The following is a 24419-nucleotide window of genomic DNA, read 5'->3' as shown; positions in this document are numbered from 1 at the left end:
TAAAACACATCTGCTCGTCCTTCAAGGTTGGCAGTCTGAGGCCTTGCCTCTGAGCATCCCTGGAGGCTGGATGGGGCCCTGGGAGCCTGAAGAGAGAAGAAGTCTGGGAGTAGTGGGTAGAGAACAGTGAGAGAGTGAGAGGGAGGGAGATTCAGAGAGGGATAGATGTTAGGTGCCACCCAGTCGGTTCAGACTCACAGAGACCCCATGTACAACAGAAGGAAACACTGCCTGGTCCCGCTCCATCCTCACAATCGTTGTTACGCTTCAGCCCATTGTTGGGGCCACCATGTCAATCCATCTCATTGAGGATCTTCCTCTTTTTCACTAACCCTTTACTTTACCAAGCATGATGTCCTTCTCCAGGGACTAATAACATGTCCAAAGTATGTGAGATGTAGTCTTGCCATCCTTGCCTCTAAGGAGCATTCTGGTTGTACTTCTTCCAAGACAGATTTGTTCATTCTTTTGGCAGTCCATAGTATATTCAATATTCTTTGTCCACGCTGTAATTTAAAGACATCAATTCTTCTTTTGTCTTCCTTATTCACTGTCCAGCTTTCATGTGCATATGAGGTGATTAAAAACATCATGGCTTGGGTCAGGTGCACCTTAGTTTTCAAGGTGACATCTTTGCTTTTTAACACATTCTTTTTTAACATATTTTTCTCCAACACCATAACTCAAAGACATCAATTTTTCCATCTTCCTTATTCATTGCTCAATTTTCACATGGACTGAAGGACAGGGAGCAGTGAGAGTAGGGGGGAGAGATTTAGAGAGAGAAAAAGGTAGAGGGTGAAGTAGTAATAAAGAGACAGTGAGAAGGGAAGGAAAGACACAAGGTCAGGAGAGGGGTCAAGGACCTGACTTAGAGATGCAGAAACAAATCCCCTGAGGAGGCCTTGGGAGGTAATCCTACCTGCGATTCCTCTCACCCGATCACTCCATCCCGAAGGGTTTAAGTCAGTCTTAGCTCCCAGCAGGTTGGAGCCTTTTATTGCTGGTACAAGAGGCTGAAGACCCTGGATGCCCCTTCGGCCCCTGGAACCCGAGGGAAAGGAGCCAGGAACTGCAGTGTGGGCATTGGGCCTCCTGGGATGGACTCATCTAGGAGCTGTTTGGGGGCACACCACTTCCAAGTGGGACTCCTTGGGCTGCGTCCTTGGATTGAGCCAGGCCAAGCACCATTTAGGCTATGACTACGCTGTCCCTGGTCATTGGCCACTGGTCTGGGGCTCCCTCAGTGTAGCCAGACACTCAGAGCCTGCTGAGGGCAGAGCTGTGACCACAAGGTGAGACACATGGTCAATACAAGCACAAGTTATTAATATTAGCAGACCCATTCCTCACTGAGCCATCCTCCAAGCAGGCCCTGTGCTGCTCACTAGGGACTAAGCCATACCAAAGCCTTATTGTTGTTGTTAGGTGCCGTCAAGTTGGTTCCAACTCATAGCGACCCTATGTCCAACAGAATGAAACACGGCACAGTCCTGCCCATCCTCATAGTTGTTGCTATATTTGAGCCCGTTGTTGCAACCACTGTGTCAATTCATCTCATTGAGGGTCTTCCACTTTTTTTGTTGACCCTCTATTTTACCAACCATGATGTCCTTCTCCAGGGACTGGTCTTAAGGCTGGTGTCACGCCTGCCATCTTGAATAAGCAAGAGGAGGTGCCTGCCATCTTCTGTGATAGAGGAACTAACTCCCTATGTTTAGGCTATCTCTTTATTAGTAATACAGGAACTAACACCCTGTCTTTAAGGTATCTCCTTATTTAGGCATACTCCTGGTTCCAGCTCAGTTTAAGAAAAACAAGAGACTGGGTACCAAGACTAGTTGAAACTTGTCCTGAACCAGGTCTGGCCTACCTGACATGCGCAGTACTGGTGACCGTGTCCTTTGGATCACATATTGATGTCAGAGGCCGAAAAACACACCCCCGTCCATGCCCTGGAAGTGGACAAGATACCATCTTTGTGGCCCCCCTCTTTCAGACTGAGCAGGTGCAGAAGACTGCACCACCCCAAGAACGCATTTATGGGACAAACCAACCAGCAAGCTGGCCCCACCTTGGGGTGTCCCTAAAGACTCCACACTCAATTCCCTTTACCCATATAAACCCCTTGAGCTATTGTTTAGGAAGCCAACTTGGTGACAGGAGTCATGGTGGCTCCTTGACTTGGCCAACTAAGTAAAGTTTCTCTCACTGTTTTGTATCTTCCTAGCCATGCTGAGCAGACCTGGATGTGTCCAGCTACAGTCCCTCCTGACAACATGTCCAAAGTATGTGAGATGAAGTCTCACCATCCTTGCTTCTAAGGAACATTCTGACTGTACTTCTTCTGAGACAGATTTGTTCATTCTTCTGGCAGTCCATGGTATATTCAATATTCTTCACCAACGCCATAATTCAAAGGTGTCAATTCTTCTTCAGTCTTCCTTATTCATTGTCCAGCTTCCATACGCATATAAGGGAATTGACAATACCATGGCTTGAGTCAGATGCACCTTAGTTCCCAAAGTGACTTCTTTGCTTTTCAACACTTGAAAGAGGTCTTTTGCAGCAGATTTGCTCAATGCAATGTATCGTTCGATTTCTTGACTCCTGCTTCCGTGGCTGTTGATTGTGAATCCAAGTAAAATGAAATCCTTGAAAATTTCAATCTTTTCTCCGTTTATCACGATGGTGCTTATTGGTCCAGTTGTGAGGATTTTTGTCTTCTTTATGGTGAAGTGTAATCCATACTGAAGGCTGTGGTCTTTGATCTTCCTCAGTAAGTGCTTCAAGTCCTCTTCACTTTCAGCAAACAAGGTCGTGTCATCTGCGTGCATATCACAGGTTGTTAATGGTCTTCCTCCAATCCTGATGCCCCATTCTTCATATAATCCAGCTTCTCAGATTATTTGCTCAGCATACAGATTGAATAAATATAGTGAAAGGATACAACCTTGATGCACACCTTTCCTGATTTTAAACCACGTAGTATCACTTTGTTCTGTTCCAACAACTGTCTCTTGATCTACGTACAGGTTCTTCATGAACACAATGAAGTGTTCTGGAATTCTCATTCTTCACAATGTTATCCATAATATGTTTTGATCCACACAGTCGAATGATTTTGCATAGTCAATAAAACACAGGTAAACATCTTTCTGGTATCCTCTGCTTTCAGTCAAGATCCATCTGATATCAGCAATGATATCTCTTGTTCCATGTCCTCTTATGAATCCGGCTCGAATTTCTGGCAGTTCCCTGTGAATGTACTGTTGCAACTACTTTTGAATGATCTTCAGCAAAATTTTACTTTCATAGGATATTAACGATACTGTTCAAGAATTTCCACATTCTGCTGGATCATCTTTCTTTGGAATGGGTGCAAGTATGGATCTCTTCTAGTTGGTTGGCCAGTGTCATGGATTGAATTGTGTCCCCCAAAAATACGTGTATCAATTTGGCTAGGCCATGATTCCCAGTTACTGTGTGGTTGTCCTCCATTTTGAGATTTTCTCATGTGTTATAACCTCTGCCTGTGGTTAAAGAGGATTAGGGCGGAATGAAACACCCTTGCTCAGGTCACAACCCTGATCCAATGCAAAGGGGGTTTCCCTGGGGTGTGGCCTGCACCACCGTTTATCTTACAAGAGATAAAAGGAAAGGGAAGCAGAGAGTTGGGGACCTCATACCACTAAGAAAGCTTCGGGAGCAGAGTGTGTCCTTTGGACCTGGGGTTCTTGCATGGAGAAGCTCCTACTTGAGCGAGAGATTGATGACAAGGATCTTCCTCCAGAGCCAACACAGACAGAAAGTCTCCTCCTGGAGCTGATGCCCTGAATTTGGCCTTATAGCCTACTAGACCATGAGAGAATAAATCTCTCTTAGTTATAGCCATCCACTTGTGGTATTTCTATTACAGTGGTACTAGAAGACTAAGACAGCCAGGTAGCCATATTCCAAATTTCTTGGCATAGACGAGTGAGCATGTCCAGTGCTGCGTTGTTTGTTGGAACATCTCAATTGTTTCTTGCCAATGCCTTCAGTGCAGCTTGGATTTCTTCATTCAGTACCTTCAGCTCTTGATCACATGCTACCTCCTGAAACAGTTGAACCTCGACCAATTCTTTTTGGTTCAGTGACTGCCTGTACTCCCTCTATCTTCTTTTGATGCTTCCTGAGTCCTTTAATATTTTGCCCATAGAATTCTCCAATATTGCAAGTCAAGGCTTGAATTTTTTCTTCAGTTCTTTCAGCTTGAGAAATGCCAAGTGTGTTCTCCCCTTTTGGTTTTCTAATTCCAGGTTTTGTACCTTTCATTATATTACTTTACTTTGTCTTTGGAGCCAGACTTTGAAATCTTCTGTTCAGCTCTTTTACTTCATCATTTCTTCCATTCACTTTAGCTGCTCTACTTTCAAGAGCAAGTTTCAGAGTCTCTAAAGGATATAATTTAGGAAAAAGGGAAATGACTCCAAAAGGAAGGTTGCAAGAAAGAATATTGAGTAGAAAAATTAATAAACATGTAGGTAAACGTAAACAGCTGTCTGATTAAAATAATAAAAATGTCCAATTCGTGGGTTTAAAAAAAGAACAGAGCTAAAACATTAGCATGAGAAGAAGGTGTTTGGAATTAATCGTCCTAAGGGTTTTTGATTATCTGGGAAGGGTTAAGATATTGATAGGAGTGCTGGTGGCACAATGGTTAAGTGCTCAGCTGGTAACCAAACGGTTGGTTGTTCATACCTACCGAGCGGCTCTGCAAGAGAAAGACCTGGTGATCTGCTTCTGTAGAGATTGCAATTTAGGAAACCCTACTGGGCAGTTCTACACTTTCACATAGGGTTGCTATGAGTCAAAAATCAACTCAAACGCACACAACATCAAGATATTGAAAAACTTTAGACTTCATTAAGTATCCATAATGAAATTTGATAGACAATAACTAAAAAATAAAAAGAAAGAAATTTAGTATATAACTTCCAAACCAGTATTTGGGGGAAATGCAGTTTTTAAAAATGAGAGAGCACTCTATCAATTCCCCCTCACCATTAAAAAAAAAAAAAAAAAGGACAAGAGAAGAGAATAGAAACTTAGAAGAAAAAATAGCATGACATAGTAGAAGCAAGTTTATGTATCAATAACCACAATAAATGCAAACGGACTAAACTCACCAGATCAAAGACAGAGATTGTTTAGCTGGCTAAAAAAATAATCTATGAACTTAATTCACCACATTAGCCAGTCAAAGAGGAAAATATTCATATGATTATCTTAATGCAGAAAAAGCATCTGGTACAATTCAAGACCAATTCATGATTTAAAAGACAAAACCAAACCAAAAACCTATTAGAAAAACTAGAAATGTTGGGAATTTCCAGACCTAGGCTGTCTGACAGAAGAATCCGGCTCTTTCTAGGTAGCTGGCAGGAAAGTCAATTCCAACCATTCTAGGGGATGGAGTATCTGTTCTCCTTTCAACCCTGGGTAGTGAAAGGGCCACTGAGGTCTTAAACAAACCATACAATTGGAGAAGGACATTTGATCTATATTGTTCTACACTGATCTTGGTCCCTACTGACATATACTTCTTGTCTGGGCCCCCAGGACATGACTCTTTTTTTTATTTAATTTTTCCTTTTTAAAATTTTATTGTGTAAAATATAAAATAGAGAACAAAAATTTGCCATTCTACCTATTTTAAGGTGTATAACACAGTGACATTAATTACATGCAGAATAACATTTTTAAATGCATAAATTAAATACATAGGGTTGCAAAGGAAACCAATTATCTTGAAATGCAGCTATCAAAATATTAAATAAATTTGTGATACACTGATAGATGTGTTGCTTTATTAACCTGTTAATTAATTTGCAAGAGCCAATGGTAGGTCTGATGGTGACCATTATTTCCCACAGAGACCAGTGCAGGCTTCTTTCTGCGGTAGTTCAATAACAGTTCCGACTCATATTGACCCTATGTACAACAGAACAAAACACTGCCTGGTCCTGGGCCATCCTCACAGTCCTTGTTTCACTTGAGCCCATTGTTGCAGCCACTGTGTCAGTTCATCTCGTTGATGGTCTTTCTCTCTTTTCTGACCCTCTGCTTTACCAATCGTTATGTCCTTTTCCAGGGACGGATCCCTCCTGATAACATGTCCAAAGTACGTGAGACATAGACTTGCCATCCTTCTTCTAAGGAGCATTCTGGTTGCACTTCTTCCAAGACAGGTATGTTTGTTCTTTTGGCAGTCTGTGGTATATTCAATATTCTTCGCCAACACCACAATTCAAAGGCGTCAGTTCTTCTTCGGTCTTCCTTATTCATTGTCCAGTTTTCATATGCACACGAGGCAATTGAAAACGCTATGGCTTGGGTCAGGCGCACCTTAGTCTTCAGGGTAACAGCTTTGCTTTTTAACGTTTTGAAGAGGTCCCTTGCAGCAGATTTCCCCAATGCAATGGGTCTTTTGATTTCTTGACTGCTGCTTTGTTGATTGTGGATCCAAGTAAAATGAAATCCTTGACAATTTCAAAGTTTTCTCCATTTTTTATGATGTTGCTTATTGGTCCAGTTGTGAGAATTTTTGTTTTCTTTATGTTGAGATGTAATCCATACTAAAGGCTGTGGTCTTTGATCTTCATCAGTAAGTGTTTCAAGTTTTCTTCACTTTCAGCAAGCAAGGTTGTGTCACCTGCAAAAATGCAGGTTGCTAAAGAGTCTTCCTCCAATCCTGATGCCCCATTCTTCATATAGTCCAGCTTCTTGGATTATTTGCTCAGCATATGGATTCAATAAGTACGGTGAAAGAATGCAACCCTGACGCACGCCTTTTCTGACTTTAAACCACTCAGCATCTCCTCGTTCTGTTTGAACAACTGCCTCCTGATCTATGTATAGGTTACTTCTGAGTACAGTTAAGTGTTCTGGAATTCCCATTCTTCTCAGTGTTATCCGTAATTTGTTATGATCGACAACAAATCTTCCTATTCACCAACTGCTAAAAGAAAGAGTGAAAAGTGTGTGAATCTTTTGTGCTGTGTTTTATGGTTTGTTTATGTGAAAGTTTCCCTGAAAGATGTTTTCCGAGATTGTTCCAGCTATTGTCTTTATACTTCAGGGCTCAGTTGATATGTCCTTGTGAGTCCTTGTGAGTCAAGCTCCAGCTTGGTCACATTTGAGGACAGGGAATAATGGCTCCAATATTATCTATCTCCTGCATCAGGGTGAAGAAGCCTCAGTTTCCTCTCCTCTGGCTGGGCCTGCCTTCCCCTCCTGCTCTCCCATCAGCCCAGCCTATTGAAATCAGGGAGCCTGGTTTCTGCCAGTCAATGGTGTCACAGTGGTAATGTAGGGTGGGGTTGAGGGTGGGGGCGGGGTGCTGTGCCTGAGTCCCTGACATAGATGCTTTCTCAGTGACAAGGGAGTGAAGGCCTGGCCTCTTTGTTGGCATGAGAAAGAGAGGAGCCCTCAGCAGTAAAGAGAAGCCCTTGGTAAGCATCTCAGCCAGGTACCAGGTACTCCCAGAAGACTGCTTAGGCAAGGGATGGAGCCATCCTGAAGGCAAAGAGCTCCTTCGGTCATACCTAGCTCCCCCAGGCCTTACAGCCTGGCAGGATGCAGGGTCAGGGACTTCCAGAGGTCATTTTGGGCATGAAACTGCTGCCTCGTCCAGCCTCATTCTCTCCAGGGAGCTGCTGTTTGGCTTGCTTTTCTGCCCTGTCCAGCCTGGAGGAGACGTCCCTGCATTGCTGCCCAATCCTCCGCCTGGCTCAGCCAACGCCTATGGCTCCTCTGTCCTCAGCCTCAGAGTCTTGGGCTCAGGTTCCACCACTGACCCACTGTGTGACTTTGACCAAATCCTCTCTGGGCCTCAGATTTCCCATCTCAAGGAAGGATTAGGCTCCCTGTCCTATCTGCCACTAAGTGCTGCCGGAGGACCAACCCTGGGGCAGCTGTGGGGTGCACCTCAACCTGGAGGGAGGGTTTTGATCTTTGCTGGAGGGAGGGAGGAGGGCTGATTGTGAGCTTCCTTTCTGCTTAAAACATCTCCCTTCCTGTCTGAGGGCGTGAGCTGGAGGGTAGCGCTGTGGAAATAATCCTGTGGCCAGAAGTCTGTAGTGTGGACTCTCCTTCCAGGGCTCACCTGTCCCACCCACCTCCAGCACCATCGCTCTCTGTCTTCCCAGCACAGACATCCACCCAAAAGCTTGGCCGCTGGAGCCAGCCTACTATATCTGTATCCCTGCTCCACGACAGCGCTGGGTTTACTGGGTCACTCCACCATTGGTGGCTGGAGGATATTGAGCAAGCCACGTTACCTCTGTGAAGTAGAAATAGTCATAATTTCTCCTGTGTAGCAAGTAAGGCTTTTATTTCTTTGCCTCCTTATCCAGCTCCACTCCCATCCCCCTGTGTTTTTGGTGTGTGACTTTAGGCAAGCCGCTTCACACCTCCCTGCCTCAGTTTCCTCATCTGTAAAAAGAGTGTACTCTCATAGAATGTACCTCATAGCCTTGGTATTAAGATTAAACGGGATCTTCTTGTAAAGCTCAGAGTGAGGTCTAAGCACCCAAGTGTTCACTGTGACTGTCACCTCTGAGTCCCCAGTGTGGACATGGTACCTAGCTCTAGGAATGAGTGGTGAGCTTTATAGGTATGGTGGTACCTGCCCGCACAGCTCCCAGCCCCCTCTGCTGAGGGTACTACTTCGTTTCTCTTGGAGTAGATGAGTTTGTGTCCAGTGTGTCCCACCTCGCTGGGGTGGTCTTTCTGAGACAGAGCCCCCACAGTGCTGTATTCTTTACCTGGCTTCCTCCCCTACAGTGTTGTATTGCGGTGTTGTATTCCTTTGCTGGGCTCCCCATTCTCCACCCTACCATCTCAGCTCTGCATTTGAATCCTGCTCTTGCAGGATTTTGAATCACTTGCATAGTGTGAATAAGAATGCTGCTGACGCAAATTGTATGAACTACCTACTTGTAAACCCCTTTGAAAGGAACCTGCCTGCCCGTCTTTGGGGAGCAGTCTTGGCAGCAACAGCTCCGATTGCTCCATTTCCTTGTACAACGAAATAGAAGTGCCTTTTTGTTCTCTCACCTCGGTCTCTCCTTTTATTGGCCAATATGAGTCATGCCGAGTAAGAACCTGGGGTTTCCACCCAGTAACATTTCCTGCGAGCCAGCCAAGAGCCATCTGCTTGGTTCCTGAGGTGGACTGGAAAACAGAACAGCTCCGTTGTCTGGTGCTTCTAGGAGATTTTTCTCCCAGAGACCTTGGAGCAGCTCTGAAACCAATCCTGTCCCCACCCCCCCAAACCAAATGATGGCTCTGTAAGAGACATAAAACAAACCTGGTGGATTGTTTGGTAAGTGCCTACACAAGGCCTTAGAAGAGTCCCAAGAAGTGGGAGAAATTGATTATTGAGGGCATTAAGAATCTGAGTTTATTTGGGAAGTGTCTTGGTCATCCAGTGCTGCTATAACAGAAATACCACAAGTGGGTGGCTTTTACAAACAGAAGTTTATTCTCTCACAGTCCTGTAGGCTAGAAGTCCAAATTCAGGCACCAGCTCCAGGGGAAGGCTTTATCTCTCTGTCAACTCTGGAGGAAGGTCCACTGTTGAGGAGCTTCTCTGGGCAGGGACCCCAGGTCCGAAGGATGCAGTAGGCTCCCAGTGCTTCTTTCTTGGTGGTGTGAGGTCCTCATGTCTCTCTGCTCACCTTTTATATCTCAAAAGAGATTGGCTTAAGATGCTGTCTAATCTTGTAGATCTCATCAGTATAACTGCCGCTAATCCCTCTTATTACCTCATAGTGATAGGATTTACAACACATAGGGTAATCACATCAGATGATAAAATAGTAAACAATCATATAATACTGGGAATCATGACCTAGGCAAGTTGACAGATATTTTTTGGAGACACAATTCAATCCATGCCGGAAAGTATCTGGGTAATTCCTAGGTAAGGCCTTAGAAAAGTCCCAAGAAGCAGGAGGAATTGACTGCTGAGGGCATAAGAGGCTCAGGCACCTGTTAAGTTGCTGCACCGGATTACATTGTGTGAGTGGGTGAGTGTGTGTATCTAGAGAACGGAGAACGTTCAAAGGACCCTGAAATTCAGCCCACTAAGATGCATCCTTAAGAACTGGGAACAGAGAGTTGGAAAGACATGGCTCCGGCAGCATGCTCATCCATTCCCACTTTCGCGTTTTTGAATATATGCCAAATAAAACCTTTCTTTTTGCTTTACTAAACTTTGTGGTGTTTTCACCCTACAAGAGTTAGTTGCTGCAGGAATTCTAAAACCACGAATTCAGTCAACCTTGGCCTGTGGAGCAGAAGCTGGCAGAAAGAGAGGTCTTATCTTCTAGACCCAAGCATCCACACTCCACATCCCTTCGACACCAAAGGGGTGAATCCTCTTGGAAAACGAGACTTTGCTTATTTTTTTGTTCTTTCTCTCATGTTTTCTTAAGTTTTGTTTGGCATGTTCATTTGAAAAAACAGTTGTTTGATTAAGGAAAATATTTCTTAGATTTTTGCTTGATCATTTGTTTTAAAAGTGATATCTAGTAGCCCCTGGTGAACTGCAGTTTACGTCTGGATTTGGGCGTTTGAAACATTAAAGAGGTAATTCTATTTTCAAAGAGCTCTGAGCCTCTATAAGCTGCAAAAATTCGGGCACATGTTGACCAGTAAAAGCCATTAGAGTGGTCGTCAGTGTTCATCACGAGTGTTAAAGACTCCTGTGACAGGATAAGATGGTCACGAGACATGTTAGAGCGCTAGGCTGCCTGCCACCCAGAAGAAAACGCTCGCGAAACGAAAGTAGGCATTGGTCTAAGCAAAACGCTGTCCAATCTCCATGGTGTTCTTATCTTTTGTGGCTCAGAGACAACCTGGAAAGTAGTGCTCTGTGTTGCCAAATTTGCAGGGGGAAGTGGTAGTTCTGTATCTGTTTTCTGATTCTCAATAAAGAATCATAATGTTAAAATTAAAATCATCAGTAGACACTACTTTCCAATTGAAGGAACGAGTATATTTAAGGTCTAAAATAAGAGAGTAGGTCTCTAGCCATCAAAATGAACTAAGTTCGACAAGAAGGAAACCAAAAGCTTGAACCTTAGAGCTTAACATCTTTGATAAATGAGCCTGGATTTTACCAAGACACTGGTTTGGGATTCATATTTTAGAACACTATTAACCGAGTATACTAGAAGTAATTTGGGATTTCAGTGACTACTTTGGGAAAATGAGTGTGTTGGTCATCTAGTGCTGCTGTAACAGGAATACCGCAAGTGGATAGCTTTAACAAAGCTTTAACAAAGAGAAATTTATTTCTTCACAGTAAAGTAGGCTAAAAAAAAGTTGAAATTCAGGGAGTCAGCTCCAGAGGAAGGCTTTCTCTCTCTGTCAGCCTTCTCATCAATCTTCCTCCAGGCTAGGAGCTTCTTTGTGCAGGAACCCCAGGTCCAACGGACACGCTCTGCTCTTGGCACCGCTTTCTTGGTGGTATGAGGTCCCCCTGTCTTTTATATCTTAAGAGATTACCTCAGACACAATCCAGTCCTGTAGGTTGAATCCTGTCTCACTAACACAGCTGCTACCCATCCTCCCTCATTAACATCATCCACCCAGAACCCAGTGCCCTAGAGTCGCTTCCGACTCCTAGCAACCCTATAGGACAGAGAAGAACTGCCCACATCATAGAGGCAGGATTTACAACATATAAGAAAATCACACAATACTGGGAATCGTGACCCAGCTAAATTGATACACACATTTTTGGGGCGACGTAATTCAATCCAAAGACAATGAGATTTCATTCCTGTTGTCTTTTTTTCTTTGGGAAACTTTGCTTGATGCTCAGGTTTTGTCAAAAGGTCTAATATTCCTCCATCTGAGGCTCTGGTAAGTTAAGTTTTATCTAGAACCTATTTTTTCCATTGAATTCAGTCACTTTTACCAGAAATTGCTATATACACTTTAAGAAACTAGAATTCCCATATCCTTGTTCTGGTCTTTCTGTCTCCTTTTGTTCTGAGATCTTGCTCCTGGTCTAGAGCGCTGTGTCTAAGTTTCTGTTTTGTATCAGCTTGAAGGCTATGGCTAAGAATTGCTGTTTTTTTGTAAGGCCATCTTAGAACCTCAGTTCTTTCATCATCCAAGAAAAACTGTGTCTTGTGTCTGTCTTATGATTTAATTTTTAGTAGCTCTATTGAAAACTTTATGTTTAAATAAAAACAAAGCCTTTTTAAATAACTTAAGTTAGACATTATGAGAAATGTGCTTTATTTAAAGAAAAAGGATAATTTTGTCTTAAAGTAAAACTAACAGTTCCAGAGTAAGAAAAAAGAGGGGAAAAAAAAATTGCCAAAAGGTTTTGGTGTTTCCCAGGTAGGTAAAAAGTTGTGATAAAGGGAAAGAGAAACTGCTTTCCAAGGGAATGACAAAAGGGAAAGAAATTAGTTATCTTTTGCCTTTCAAAATGCCTAGATCAATTTAAACGTATATAAATGAATTGGGATGACCTCCCCGCCAGTCCCCGGTCTCCCTAGTTAAGAATTTTGGATTCACTTACAAAACTGTTAAAGAGCTTTGGTATTTACTGGATAGATTGCATTTCAAGGTGCCTCCATCAACTAAAACATGCATAAATGACTCAGAATGGCCTAATCTTGTCTTCTACCATTGAGTCAAAAAATAGAGAGGGTGGGCAAACATCAGCGTTCCCCAGCCACCAGTCTCTAAGGTCACATAGAAATCACAATGAGGCACACCTGAAATGGACTGAGAAAATATTTCCAACCCTGGCCAGACACTTAAGGATATATCCGTATCAATGAATTTGTCAGTTGAGCAGAGACTTTGTGATTTCTAAAGCCAGTTGATAAAATCTTTAAGGGCTAAAATTAGATTGGGAAAACATGAAAATAGTAAAAGTTGAATGACAACTTAGAATGTTTAAACAGAATTTCTTTCAACAACAATTTCATGTTTTATGGTATATTGTTGTTGTTGTTAGGTGCCATCGAGTCGGTTCCGACTCATAGTAACCCTGTGCATGACAGAACAAAACACTGACCGGTCCTGCGCCATCCTCACAATCATTGTTATGCTTGAGCACATTGTTGCAGTCACTGTGTCAATCCACCTCGTTGAGGGTCTTCCTCTTTTCCACTGACCCTGTGCTTTGCCAAGCATGATGTCCTTCTCCAGGGGCTGGTCCCTCCTGACTACTTGTCCAAAGTATGTAAGACACAGTCTCACCATTCTTGTTTCTAAGGAGCATTCTGGTTGTACTTCTTCCAAGACAGATCTGTTCTTTTGGCAGTCCACGGTATATTCAATATTCTTCCCAACACCAAAATTCAAAGGCGTCAACTCTTCTTCAGTCTTCCTTATTCATTGTCCAGCTTTCACATGCATATGATGCGATTGAAAATACCACGGCTTGGGTCAGGCGCACCTTAACCCTCAAGGTGACATCTTTGCTCTTCAACGCTTTAAAGAGGTCCTTTGCAGCAGATTTATCCAATGCAATGCGTCTTTTGATTTCTTGACTGCTGCTTCCATGGCTGTTGATTGTGGATCCAAGTAAAATGAAATCCTTGACAACTTCAATCTTTTCTCCGTTTATCATGATGTTGCTTATTGGTCCAGTTGTGAGGCTTTTTGTTTTCTTTACTTTGAGGTGCAATCCATACTGCAGGCTGTGGTCTTTGATCTTCATTAGTAAGTGCTTCAAATCCTTTTCACTTTCAGCAAGCAAGGTTGTGTCATCTGCATAACGCAGGTTGTTAATGAGTCTTCCTCCGATCCTGATGCCCCGTTCTTCTTCATATAGTCCAGCTTCTTGGATTATTTGCTCAGCATACAGATTAAATAGGATGGTGAAAGAATACAACCCTGACACACACCTTTCCTGATTTTGAACCAATCAGTATCGCCTTGTTCTGTCCGAACAACTGCCTCTTGATCTATGTAAAGCTTCTTCATGAGCACAATTAAGTGTTCTGGAATTCCCATTCTTCGCAATGTTATCCATAATTTGTTATGATCCACACAGTCGAATGCCTTTGCATAGTCAATAAAACACATGTAAACATCCATCTGGTATTCTCTGCCTTCAGCCAGGATTCATCTGACATTACCAGTGATATCCCTGGTTCCACGTCCTCTTCTGAAACCGGCCTGAGTTTCTGACAGTTCCCTGTTGATATACTGCTGTGGCCGTTTTTGAATGATCTTCAGCAAAATTTTGCTTCAGTGTGATATTAATGATATTGTTCTATAATTTCTGCATTTGGTTGGATCACCTTTCTTGGGAATAGGTATAAACATGAATCTCTTCCAGCCAGTTGGCCAGGAAGCTGTCTTCCATATTTCTTGGCATAGACGAGTGAGCACCTCCAGTGCTGCATCTGTTTGTTGAAACATCTCAATTGATGTTCCATCAGTTCCTCTGGCCTTGTTTTTTGCCAATGCCTTCAGTGCAGCTTGGACTTCTTCCTTCAGTACCATCAGCTCCTGATCATATGCTACCTCTTGAAATGGTTGAACATTGACTAATTCTTTTTGGTATAATGACTCTGTGTATTCCTCCCATCTTCTTTTGATGCTTCCTGCATCATTTAATATTTTCCCCATAGTATCCTTCATTCACTATTACAACTCAAGGCTTGAATTTTTTCTTCAGTTCTTTCAGCTTGAGAAACGCCGACCGTGTTCTTCCCTTTTGGTTTTCCATCTCCTGCTCCTTGCTCTGAAATTGATCAAACATGCAATCAAGATGTATTGATAATTACTGATAATTGGAATGCAAAAGCTGGAAACAAAGAAGGATCAGTAGTTGGAAAATATGGACTTGGGGATAGAAACAGTGCCAGAGATCGAATAATAGAATTTTGCAAATCCAACGACTTCTTCATTGCACATACCTTCTTTCACCAACATAAACAGCGACGATACACATAGACCTTACCAGATGGAACACACAGAAATCTAATTGACTACATCTGTGGAAAGAGATGATGGAAAAGCACAATATCATCAGTCAGAACAAGGCCAGGGACCAACTGTGGAACAGACCATCAATTGCTCATATGCAAGTTCAAGCTGAAACTGAAGAAAATCAGAGCAAGTCCACGAGAGCCAAAATATGACCTTGAGTATATTCCACCTGAATTTAGAGACCATCTGAAGAATAGATTTGACGCATTGAACACTGCTGACGGAAGACCAGACGAGTTGTGGAATGACATCAATGACGTCATACATGAAGAAAGCAAGAGGTCATTGAAAAGACAGGAAAGAAAGACCAAGATGGATGTCGGAGGAGACTCTGAAACTTGCTCTCAAACATCAAGCAGCTAAAGCAAAAGGAAGAATTGATGAAATAAAAGAACTGAACAGAAGATTTCAAAGGGCGGCTTGAGAAGACAAAGTAAAGTATTATAATGACATTTTATGGTATACAGGCTTAAAATCATTTCTAAGGCCTTTTAGGTAACTTATTGATGTTAAATTGAGTTAATAGATATTTGTCATAATTTAGCTTATATATATTGCTTTTTATGCCACAAGACAAAGGATATATATATACATGCGTATATTTGGGTCTGCTAATGAGTGTGTTCATTTTTTGCCATTTGAAGAGATACACCATAAGAGGTATGCAACAAAGATGTTTATTAAAAATAAATTTATTTAATATGATCAAAATTTTATCTGCCTGACTAAAGTTTAGTGGTTTAATTTATGAGATTTTTAGGAGCTTTAATGTTAAATAAAATATAAAACAAAGAACTGGGTTTCTCGCCATTAAAATGACAAAATTTTCTTTGATTTCTGCATTGAAGTGTTCATTTATTCTTTGTGTAATATGCCTCAAAGGCAGAGTTTCGGCCTCTCATTAGAATAAGATTCCTGAGCTGAAAACCAAGCTCCATGGCTTTTAGAAAAAAAAAAAAAAAAAACAACAAGGTTTTTATTTAAGACCTTTGATTAAATAACTTAAGTATTGTTTGCCTGTGACCTACAATAATCTCCTGACAATGCTGAAACTTCATGGAGAGCCACACACACAAAATTTTTTTCTAAAGGAAAAGTGCCAAAAAGTTTTATTTAATAAATTACATGGAAGGTGTTGTCAAAATCAAGAAAAACACCTGATTCTGTCTGGGTTAAGATTTATATGCTAGTATTTCCTGTTGTGTTTTGTCTAATATTAGACAGCAAACCCATAATATTATGTCATAATTTCATTAGTATTTCTTAATTGCTATCTTGGTCACAACTTTATCAAAGCCAGTGAGAATTCACATCATCCACGTATGAAGCTTTCTTTTGTTCCTATTCAGGTACCTAGAGATTTGTTAATCTTGGTGTGTTCTTGGTGTATCCTGGTATTATGTCTCAAGATTACTATGTATTATATCCGAAGCTCTTTAAAAATGCAGCTAATGGTTATATTTAGAGATATTTTTATCTAAAGTTTTTTTTTTTTTTTAACTGATTTTATTTGGCCTTTACATTGTGCTGGTAATTAATTTCTATCTGGTGTTTCACTATAAGAGTATTATCTTTGTAAGTTAATCATGTCATATTAATTTTTGTTATTTGCAGGTAAGTTTTTACTTTGCTGATTTGCTGAGAAGGTTTGACCAAAATATCTTAACAAAAAGGTGATCTATATTGGACTCTCAAAACAGACCGTGACTAGACTGAGTAATATTTCTGGAACTTCTATACTGAAGCTGATTGTGGCTGATCCAGAATCACGTAGAACAGAAATTAACTACGTAAGACTGAGAAAAGGAAAGGAATCTCCGGGTTTTATGTGGGAATATTGCTGATGTTCTAGGGTCCTACTTTCTATATCTAAGGAACCACTTTTCTTTCTCCTAAATTATTTAACTAATGGATTTTGATATTGCTGCTCTTGAATTAGAAGTTCTCTCATAAAAACTGTTTTGTGACACTACTGCTTCTGAGAAAATGACCCATAACTGTTAATAGGTAGACCAAGGAGGGACTGCTTGTCCACAAGAAGAACTCTTAGTATGTTTTAAACAGATTAACTGAAGACCTCCAACAGGAGAGGTCCATCCTATATCATCTTGTTAATCACGTATTCTCTAAAGAAAATCTGGTTGTCACGTGTGAATTTTTCTATACCTTCTGTTTCCTCTAGACAAACTTTGTGTGTGGTGGATCCAACTACACTGGTTTTAAATGATCCCTTCCAACTGACAGTGAGTTAGATTCCTCGTGATTGCATGGGCAATGTACTTTGAGAATTTTAAGATTACTTTTAGATATTCATAGTAATGGTACTAGTAAATATTGAAAAGCTAATGTTAAATTGTTACACAGTATAAAACGAGAGTCAAAAAGAAACCCATTGATCCATCACTCAGGGTACGGTTGGTAGCTTTAATTCCTAGTTATTGTATAGCTGAATTAGAAAAATCTTTAAGAAATTTATCAATCATTATGGGACAAATAACAAAGTTGCTAATGAGATAAAGACACAACAGTGATCTCTGACTTCATTAGCCAAGGTGACGTGAGGTAACAGAACATCCTTAAGACTTTTTATTAGCCCAAGAAAGCCTAGTCTGTGCTGTAGTAAATACCTCTTGTTGTATTTGGGTAAATAACACAGGAGAAGTAGAACAGCTTATACATAGAATTAAAAGGCAAGATGCTTGGTTACACACTGTAACTCCCTCACAAACACCAGATTTATTTGGTTGGTTACTGTCTTAGTCATCTAGTGTTGCTATAACGGAAATACCACAAATGGATGGCCTTAACAAAGAAAAATTTATTTCCTCACAGTAAAGTAGGCTAAAAGTCCAAATTCAGGGTTTTAGCTCCAGGGGAAGTCTTTCTGTCTCTGTCAGCCTTCTCATCAATCTTGCCCTGGACTAGGAGCTTCTCCATACAGGGACCCTGGGTCTAAAGGACTGGCTCTGCTCCTGGCACTGCTTTCTTGGTGGTCTGAGGTCCTCCTCTCTGCTCACTTCCATTTCCTTTATCTCTTGAGAGACCAACAGTGGTGCAGAGGCAGGGCCAAGACGGAGGAGTAGTCAGACACTTCTTGTGAACCCTCTTAAAACAAGACCCTGAAAAATAAGTGAAATGATTACATTTTTGACAAGCTAGAAGCCCTGAACATCAAAGGCAATGTTAGAAAATGGACTGAGCAGCCAGGGGAGGGAGGAAGAGACGGTTCAGAAGCGGAGAGAAGGTGCCAGACCTGAATCGCAGGGAACCCTAAGGCTGTGGAGGGCTGGTGGTAGCGTTAGGTCACAGTTTCCTCAGGGAGAAACAGCCAGCCACACAGCCTACTCACGCCTCCAGAACCAAAGAAGAACTGTGCTCTCGCCAAAAGCTAAGTACCTGTGTATATTTTACCACGCCCTGAGCTCCCAAGCTGGCTTCAGTGGCTGTTGATTCCCCTAGGCCTGAGATAAGTTCTGTTGCATTACCTGAGCCATTCTCCCAGCCTTGGAGAACGAATAAATTCACAACTGGGGAAAAGATAATCTTCTAGCTCCACTAACCTGGGGAGCTCAGGACAGAAGCAGCTCCTGTCCAGGCATAAACAGTCAGTGGACTTTAAATACCTTTCCCCCCTGCATGGACCTGTATGGGCCCATTTCAGGAGAATAGGCCCACGTTGGCAGATTGCAACTGTTTCAGCTATGCAGTGGAGAGGTGGGTGTTTGATATTTGACACTGCTTTGCCTATTAGAGTCCTCACCTACCCACATCAGGGGTTTGTGGGCTGGTGGCTCCACTCAGGTCACCCAGCCACCTGCGACAGGGGTCCAGAGATAACTGCTACCCCCCAGTCCTTACAACCAAAAGCATTGGGTCCCCAAGGTCCGTCTGCAGAACCCACCCACCTGCGCGTTCTAAGGAACAGGAGCACGCTTTCCTCACAGACACTCGGGGGATGGTTCTCAGACCCCTGCCTTGTTCAGAGCATGACCCCCTGCTGCAACCAGACACCGGTACCTACACCAATCACCCTTGCCCCTCTAAGACTGTAGGACAGAGCCTGTACCACACACTTGACCAGCCACCTGGACATTTGAGCTGGATCCATATAAGAAAAGTGAATGGGCTCCTAGGCTCATATACCTGGTAATAGCTCTAGCCATCTGGTAACAGGATGTTAGAACTTCAAAGGTGAAAATAATCAAGCTAGCTCACTCAAGCAACCTATTTGGGCATATCAAAGCAAAACAAAGCAAGAAGCTAGGGTATAGTAAGTAAACATAAACTAGTACAATAACTTATAGATGGCTTGGAGACAACAGTCAATATCAAATCACATAAAGAAGCAGACCATGGTCATTTCAACAAGCTCTCAAAACAAAGAATTAAGGGATCTTCTGGATGAAGGTACCTCCCTGGAACTACCAGATGCAGAACACAAAAGATTAATATACAGAATTCTTCAAGACATCAGGAACGAGATCAGGAAGGAGATCAGGCAATATGCAGAACAAGCCAAGGAACACACAGATAAAGCAGTTGAAGAAATTAAAAGGTTATTCAAGAACATAATGTAAAATTTAATAAGCTGCAAAAATCCATAGAGAGACAGCAATCAGAAATTCAGAAGGTTAACAATAAAATTACAGAATTAGACAACCCAATAGAAAGTCAGAGGAGCAGAAATGAGCAAGTGGAAGGCAGAATTGGTGAACTTGAAGATAAAGCACTTGGCACCAATATATTTGAAGAAAAATCAGATAAAATAATTAAAAAAAAAAATGAAGAATCCCTAAGAATCCTGTGGGACTCTATCAAGAGAAATAACCTACGAGTGATTGGAGTACCAGAACAGGGAGGGATAACAGAAAGTACAGAGAGAATTGTTGAAGATTTGTTGGCAGAAAGCTTCCCTGATATCGTGAAACATGAGAAGATATCTACCCAAGATGCTCATCAAGCTCCACGTAAGGTAGATCTTAAAAGAAAATCACTAAGACATAATCAAACTTCCCAAAACCAAAGACAAAGGTGGTGCAGGCCACACCCCAGGGAAACTCCCTTTACATTGGATCAGGGATGTGACCTTAGTAAAGGTGTTACAATCCCACCCTAATCCTCTTTAACATAAAATTACAATCGCAGAATGGAGGACAACCACACAATACTGGGAATCGAATCATGGCCTAACCAATTTGACACATGTTTTGGGGGGACACGATTCAATCCATGACATTTACCATCAGGAATAAGTACATGGGCTAGATCACTACTGCAAGGGGTAGTAATAGTCTGCATCCCAATAGTATTAGGCATAATAAAATTTATCTTCTATTGTCTTGTATACCTAAAAGGGCAAAAGAAGGCCTCAGGCTAAAATGTTAACGTACATTGAGTTTGCTCACTCTGGCAACGCAATTGAGAACGTTGCTCTTACTTAATCCCGGTAAAGAACCAAATTGTATCTGGTGGAAAGCCAGCACAGTGTGTTTAAAGAGCCTGCAATGGCCGCCATTTAGGATCTCAATTAAGTCCAGGTATTGACTCCGATAGCACTATTTTTTTTTTTTTTTATTGATCCTCCATGTGTTATTTCCTATCTCCAATCAACAGGAGGGAATGATTTAGAAAATAATATTGGAATCATTATTCCCTGTCCTTGAGCATAGAGAATGAGATCCAGCTGGAGCTGGACTCACAAAGACTCATAAAGACACATCAACTGGGTCCTAAGGTATTAAGACAATCTAAAAAAAACAAAAACAAAAACAATCTTTTAAGGAGACAGTCACATAAACAGGGCATAAAAGCCACTCCTTTTCTTTTTTCAGCTTTTTTTTTTTAGAGCGCTTTAGATGAAGGTTTGCAGAACAAACTAGTTTCTCAACAAACAGTACACACATTGTTGTATGACATTGGTTAACAACCCCATGACATGTCAACATTCTCCCTTCTCAACCCTGGGTTCCCTATTACCAGCTTTCCTGTTCCCTCCTGCCTTCCAGTCCCTGCCCCAGGGCTGGTGCCCCCGTTTAGTCTTGTTTTGTTCCAAAGGTCTGTTCACTCTTTGGCTGAAGGGTGAACCTCAGGAGTGGCCTCATTACTGAGCTGAAAGGGTGTCCAGGGGCCATACTCTCAGGGTTTCTCCAGTCTCTGTCTGGCCAGCAAGTCTGGTGTTTTTGAGTTAGAATCTTGTTCTACATTTTTCTCTAGCTCTGTCCAGGACCCTCTATTGTGATCCCTGTCAGAGCAGTCAGTGATGGTAGCCGGGCACTGTCTCATTATACTGGACTCAGTCTGGTGGAGGCCATGGTAGATGTGGTCCATTAGTCTTTTGGACTAATCTTTCCCTTGTGTCTTTAGTTTTCTTCATTATTTCTTGCTCCCAAAGGGGTGAGAACAGTGGAGTATCCTAGATGGCCATTCGCAGGCTTTTAAGACCCCAGATGCTACTCATCAAAGTACAATGTAGAACATTTTCTTCATGATCTCTGTTATGCCAATTGAGCTAGATATTCTCTGAGACCATGGTCACCCCAGCCCTCAGCCCAGCAATTTGGTCCATCAGGGAGTTTGGATGAGTCTATGGAGCTACTTGGCCTTGCCTTGTACAGGTTGTGCTGGCTTCCCCAGTACTGTGTACTGTCTTACCCTTCACCAAAGTTACTCCTTATCTTTTGTCTATTAAGTGTTTTTCCATCCCCACCCCTCCCCTTTCTCGTAACCATTAAATATTGTTTCTTTTTGTATGTAAAACTTTTCATGAGTTTTTACAGTATTGGTCTCATGCAATATTTGTCCTTTTGTGATTGACTTATTTCACTCAGCATAATGTCCTCCAGATGCATCCATGTTATGAGATGCTTCATAGATCCATTGTTCTTTGTCGTTGAGTTTATTGCCATCATTTTGTAGTGCTTTTTTTTTGTGGTGCTAACGTTTCCTTTGTTCCTCTTACGCTCCTGTGCTGAGTTCCTTTGTTGGTAGATTTCTTTTGTTTTGTAGATTTTGTTTTTATTGAGACTTTATGTTTTTCTTCTTTATTTTGATGAGTAGGTTTTTAAACTTTCTTTGTGGTTACCTTGAAATTTACGCCTTATCTTCCTCGGTTTGAACAAGTCTATTATTACTTGGTATCTCCTTGCCTTCCTCTCCATTAGAAAGTTCTATACCTATACCGTTTATTCCCTCTTTTATTGTTCTGACGTTGTCATTTACAGATTAACCTCTCTGGTTCCCTGTTGCAATTGTTTTGGTTTTGGATACTCTTTGACAGTTCATTTCCTAGGTTGGTATCTGGCTGGTACAATCTTGCACCCTGGATTCAGGCTGTGGTCTGATGTTATTTATTCTCAGGCCGAAGGACTCCCTTTAATAATTCCTGTAAGCTTGGTTTGGTTTTTACATATTCCCTTAATAACTGTTTATCTGGAAATGTCCTAATTTCACCATCATATTTGAAAAAGGAAAGTAAAAAAAAAAAAAGATTTTTCTTTTTTTTTTTGCAGGATATATTATTCTTGGTTGGATTTTTTTTTTCTTTCAAGGTTTTATATATGTCGTCCCATTACCTTCTTGCCTGCATGGTTTCTGCTGGATAATCAGAGCTTAGTCTTATTGTTTCTCCTCTGCATGTGACTTTTTGTTTTTCTCAAGCTGCTCACTGGATTTTTTCTTTGTCTTTGGTTTTAGCGAGTGTGATTATGATATGCCTTGGTGTTTTTCTTTTTGGGTGTATCCTGTGTGGGGTTCTTTGAGCTTCTTGTATGGTCAGCTTTTCATCATTCATGATATTAGGGAAGTTTTCTGTCAGCAATTCTTCAATGATCCCCTCTGTGTTTTCCATTTTCTCTCCCTGTTCTGGAACTCTGATAACTTACAAATTTTTGCTTTTGATTGTATCCCACATAATTCTCAGGGTTTCTTCATTTTTATTTCTCTTTTTTCTGATTTTTCCTCAAACACAATTGTATCCAAGTGTTTGTCTTCAATTTTGCTGATTCTGTCTTCCATTGTTTCAAACCTGCTCCTCAGCCCTTCTGTGACACTGTCCATTTCTGAAACCTTGTTGTTTACCTTTTGGATTTCTAATTGCTGTTTTGTATGATTTCTAGTTGTGAATTTATTTTGGCATTTTGTTCCTATATTACTTTCTTGAATTGTTCCATTTTTTTTTTTTGGTCTGTGTTTTCCATGAATTTGTCTGCCTTTTCCAAAAATTTATCTATTTTTTCCTCATTTTTGTCTGCTTTTTGCTTCAATTTTTGGATTGCTGTGAATATTAGAGATTTGAATTCCCTATCAGGTAGTTCTAGTGCCTTTTCTTCTACTGGAAAGTCCTCTGGTGTTTTATTTTGGCCACCTACTGGACCCATCCTGTCCTGTTTTTTTTTTATATGTTTTGATATTGTCTGCTGTTTTCAGGACATTCTGTAGTTACTTTCTTTGTTTCTTGATTGTAGATTTGTTTATTTCGTCCTGCTTTTTTGTTCTATTTGGTTATGTCTGAGCAGGCAGGCTGTGCGTTTTTTGCTTATCTGTAGTCATGATACTTCCACCTCCTTGTCCAATGGGCAGGGCCAGTCATTCAACTATGGTGCAGCAGGACAGGTCCAACTGAAGGGAATGGGCTGGTATGGGTTGCTTGTGTCACGTACTAGGCCCGGCAGGGCTGGCCAGGAATCAGTGCCGAGCAGATTCCAGCAGGTCATGCCTGTGCTGCTTGGAGGTGTGATGTTCAGTGCATGGTGCAGGTAGGCAAGAAAGAGGGGGGAGGTTGTGATGTGTGGAGCTAATAGGGATATGGGAAAGAGGAGAGAGAGGAGAGAAAAACAGGATGCAAAAACAAACAAGCAAAAAAAGGAGAGAGAGAGAAAAAAAGAGTGCTAAGGGAGTCTGCCATTGGAGTGGAGAGATGAGAAACTGAGAAATGGAGAAAAGGAAAAGTAGGAAAAAGAAAAAAGGAAAAGGGAAAAAGAAAGAAAAAAAACTAGATAAAAATTTGGAAAAGAAAAGCCCCCAGGAGTCCCAGAGTCCCACTGGTAGGGCTGCTAAGACCAAGGAAGTGGCTCCCAGGCTATGCAGTATAGCCTGGCCAGAGCGGGGGTAGATGTCACACAGCACCAGGTATTCAGGAGACAGGAAAAGAAGATAGGTGTAGAGAGACAAGAACTGAGAAATGAAGACAGACTGAAAGGGAAATAGAGAGAGAAAAGAAAGAAAGAAGAACAAAAGAAATGCCCCAGGGATCCTAACTGTGCAGATTGGGGGAGTGACTCCTAAGCTGTGAAGTGCAGCCCGGCTAGAAGGGGCTCCCAAGCTGTGAAAAGAAAAAGAAAACAAACAAAACAAAACAGGAGAAAGCAAAAGAAGGGGGGAAAAAAAGGCCCCAGGGATCC

This window comes from Loxodonta africana, chromosome 4 (assembly GCF_030014295.1).
Source record: "Loxodonta africana isolate mLoxAfr1 chromosome 4, mLoxAfr1.hap2, whole genome shotgun sequence".
NCBI lineage: Eukaryota > Metazoa > Chordata > Mammalia > Proboscidea > Elephantidae > Loxodonta > Loxodonta africana.
The sequence above is the reverse complement of the archived record's forward strand: the minus strand, read 5'-3'. Positions refer to the sequence as shown.